The sequence below is a fragment of the Equus przewalskii genome, chromosome X (assembly GCF_037783145.1).
Source record: "Equus przewalskii isolate Varuska chromosome X, EquPr2, whole genome shotgun sequence".
In the NCBI taxonomy this organism is placed as follows: Eukaryota; Metazoa; Chordata; class Mammalia; order Perissodactyla; family Equidae; genus Equus; species Equus przewalskii.
In genome coordinates this window covers 36,561,015-36,564,841 of record NC_091863.1, presented here as the reverse complement: position 1 = coordinate 36,564,841, position 3,827 = coordinate 36,561,015, and the positions used below count along the sequence as shown (strand labels likewise).

The 3,827-nt window shown below is 35.2% G+C and overlaps 1 pseudogene; it reads right to left on the bottom strand.

Annotated features, from left to right (window-relative positions):
* Positions 1–1,709: 1,709 nt before the first annotated feature.
* LOC103540842 (large ribosomal subunit protein uL23 pseudogene) lies at positions 1,710–2,219 on the bottom strand (annotated as a pseudogene).
* Positions 2,220–3,827: the final 1,608 nt, after the last annotated feature.

The following is a 3,827-nucleotide window of genomic DNA, read 5'->3' as shown; positions in this document are numbered from 1 at the left end:
GACCACGAGTTGTTAAAACTCCACAAAGCTCACTGTTCTTACTGAGGTTCAGCTTGTTTTTCTTAATTAAGCACTCCCCTGGACACCGCAAACTTTTGGTTAGTTAGTAGAGTTTTGAAAAGATTGATTATGCCAGTTTTTTCATTGCTTTTAAGGAAAGGCGGACTTTTGAAGTTCCTTACTTCACCATTTACGCTGACATCCTTAGGTGTTAAATTTTGTAAAGTGCTTTTTCTGCCTCATTTGGTATGATCATATTATTTTTCTTCTCTAGACTATCAATATGTTGGTTTACATAGATTGATTTTCAACTACAGAACCAGCTTTGCATCTCTGGAATAAATCCTCTTTGTTCATGATGTGTAATTCTTTTTATACATTGCTCAATTCTATTTGCTAATATTTTAAGTACTTTTATGCCTGTATTCATGAAGCTTATTGATCTGCAGTTTTCTCTTTTAGGCTATCTGTCTGATTTTGGTATCAGAGTGATTTTGCCCTCATAAAATAAGTTGAGAAATGTTCTCTCCTCTTCTATTTTTTGGAAAAGATTTTGCAGATTTGATGTTAGTTCTTTTTTAAATGTTTGACAGAATCCACCTGGAATTCGTTTTTGGTAGAGTTCATGTGGGCCTGGGGATTACTTTCTTAGGAATTTTAAAGTTACAAATTCCATTTCTTTAATAGTTACAAGGCTACTCAAATTATCTGTTTCATGTTGGGTAAGTTGTGGTAGTTTGTGCTTTTTGAGGAATTGGTCCATTTCATCTAATTCATCAAATTTATGTGTGTAGAGTTGTTCATAGTATTTCGTTATTATCCTTTTCATGTCAGCAGGGTCTGTAGTGATATTCCCTGTTTCATTTCTGATATTAGTAATTTGTGCCTTCTCTATTTTGTTGTTTGTCAATCTTGCTAGAGACTTGTCACTTTTATTGCTCTTTTCAAAGAACCAGCTCCTTGTTTCATTGATTTTCTATATTGTTTTTCTGTTTTCAATTTCATTGATTTCTCCTCTTATTTTTATTTCTTTCCTTCTGCTTTCTTTGGGTTTATTTTGCTCTTCTTTGTGTAGTTTCTTAAGGAGATTATGTGACTGATTTGAGACTTCTCCTCTTTTTTTTTTTTTTTTTTGGAGGAAGATTAGCCCTCAGCTAACTACTGCCAGTCCTCCTCTTTTTGCTGAGGAAGCCTGGCTCTGAGCTAACATCCGTGCCCATCTTCCTCTAGTTTATACGTGGGACGCCTACCACAGCATGGCTGCCAAGCAGTGCCATGTCCGCACCCGGGATCCGAACCAGCAAACCCCGGGCCGCCGAGAAGCGGAACGTGCGAACTTAACCGCTGGGCCACCGGGCCGGCCCCACTTTTCCTCTTTTTTAATATAAGCATTTAGTGGTAAAAATTTCCTTCTCAGCACTGGTTTAGTGGCATCTCACAGATTTTGATATGCTCTATTCTTATTTTCATCCAATTGAATGTGTTTTTTGTTTCCTTTGAGACTTCCTCTTTGCCTCATGGATTATTTAGAAGTGTGCTGTTTCGTTTTCAAATGCTCGGATATTTTCTGTTACCTTTCTGTTATTGGTTTCTAGTTTGATTCTTTTGTGGTCAGAGAACACACTGATTTCCATTCTTTTAATTTTGCTGAGGTTTGTTTTATGGCCCAGGCTATGAACTATCATGTTTGTGTTCCTAAACACTTTATTTTTTTATGGTGAAAAAATTTATATTTAGAATTAGTCTACTGGACTCAGTTTAGATGATCCCAATTTTGTTGGCAACATCCAAAGCATCATAGTCAGGAACCAGTCTAACGTATGTTTTCTTCTCTCCATCAGGCCTGATCTTGTTGACCTTGGCCATGTCAATGTTATAGATTTTCTTCATAGCCTGTTTGGTGCTTGTTGGCCTTGACATCCACAATGAACACAGTGTGTTGTTGTTGTCTATCTTCTTCATGGCTGACTCAGTGTTCAGGGGGAACTTGATGAGAGCATAGTGATCAAGCTTGTTACTCCTGAGAGTGCTCTTGCAAGGATATTGGGCTGTCTTTAGAGCTGTAGTGTCTTGGGCAACTGGAAGGTGGGTGATGTGTGGATCTTATCTTTTTCGTGGCTGTGGATGCCTTTCATCACTGCTTTCTTGGCCTTCAAAGCCTCTGCTTTGCTTTCGGCTTTGGGAGGGGCAGGGGCTTCCTTCTTCACTTTCAGTGCCATCTTCACACCATGGACACTTTAAAAGAATGTGTGTTCTGCTGTTATTGGGTAGAATGCTCTATAAATGTTGATTAGATCCTGTTGGTTGATGGTGTGTGAAGTTCTTATGTATCCTTGGTGGTTGTCTCCCTAGAAGTTTTATCAACTGTTTATAGAGAGGTGTTGAAGTCTCCAACTGTAATTGTTGATTTTTCTGTTTTTCCTTTCAGTTGTATTAATTTTTGCTGCGCATATTTTACAGCTCTGTTGGTTCATTCATGAACATTTAGGATTGCTATGTCTTCTTGGTAGATTGATTCATTTATGTAAAATTCTTCTCTGCCCAAAGTAGTTTTTTTGGCTCTGAAAACTATTTTATCTGATAATAATATAGCCATTCCTGCTTTCTTCTGACTGATGTTTGGATGGTATATATTTTTCTATTCTTTTACTTTCAACCTACCTATATTGTATTTGAAGTGAGTTTCATAGTTGGGTTATGTGTTTTAATCCACTTTGTCAATCTTTGTCTTTCAATTAGCGTAATTAGACCATTTACATTTAATGTAAATAATATATTAATGCTTAAATTTGACATTTTAATGTTATTTTCTGTGTTTTGTTTATTTCTGTTTCTTGTACCTGCTCTCCTGTGGGTTACTTGAACATATTTTAGAATCGCATTTTGATTTATTTGTAGTATTTATAAAAATCTTTAATAGCATTTCAAAAATATATAAAAATAATACATGTTCATTATAACAAATTCAAATAATATATAAAGTAAGAAGTAAAAATAACTCCATTCTCTTGAAGAGGTACAAAATAAAATAAGGTTATCATTTTTTAAACTACCAGACTGGCAAAATTAAAAGAATGACAAGGTACTGGTTGTTGTGGAAAACCAGTTATCACTTGCTACATAGAGAGAAGGTAAGGAGAAAACAGAAATACAAAATTTTTAAAAAACCTTGTTAAAAAGAATAATATGCAGCGCTAGTAAGCATGTAGGCCAGGGTTTCTCAATTTTAGCATTATTGACATAATTCTTTGTTGTGGGGGACTGTACTGTATATTGTAGAATGTTTAACAGCATCCCTGGCCTCTACCACTAGATACCAGTAGCATCTCTAACCCCACCCCCACAGATTCTGCAGTATTTTTTAATATATCTTTTTGTATAGATTTTTAGTGGTTGCCCTTGGTGTTACATTATACATATATAAGTTATCACAGTCTACTAGTATCTGCATTTTACTAGTTTAAGTGAAGTGTAGAAATCTTATCTCCCTTTAAGTCTTTTCCTCTCCTCTGTTCATAATTGTCTTAAATATTTTCTCTACATCCATTGAGAACCACATCACATAATGTTACCTTTTTTGCTTCAAAGGTCAAAATTTAGAGGAGAAGGAAAAACTGAAGAGGAGAAAGAAAGTCTACTTTATTTACCTATATTTTTACTTTGTCTTATTTTTTATTTCCTGCTTGTGTTTTCAGATTTTTCTTTTATCATTTCTGTTCTTTTTCAAGAATTTCCTTTAGCTATTCTTTTAGGGTAGGTCTGCCGGTGACAGATTCTCTTAGTTTTCCTTTATCTTAGAATGTCTTGATTTCCCCTTCATTCCTAAA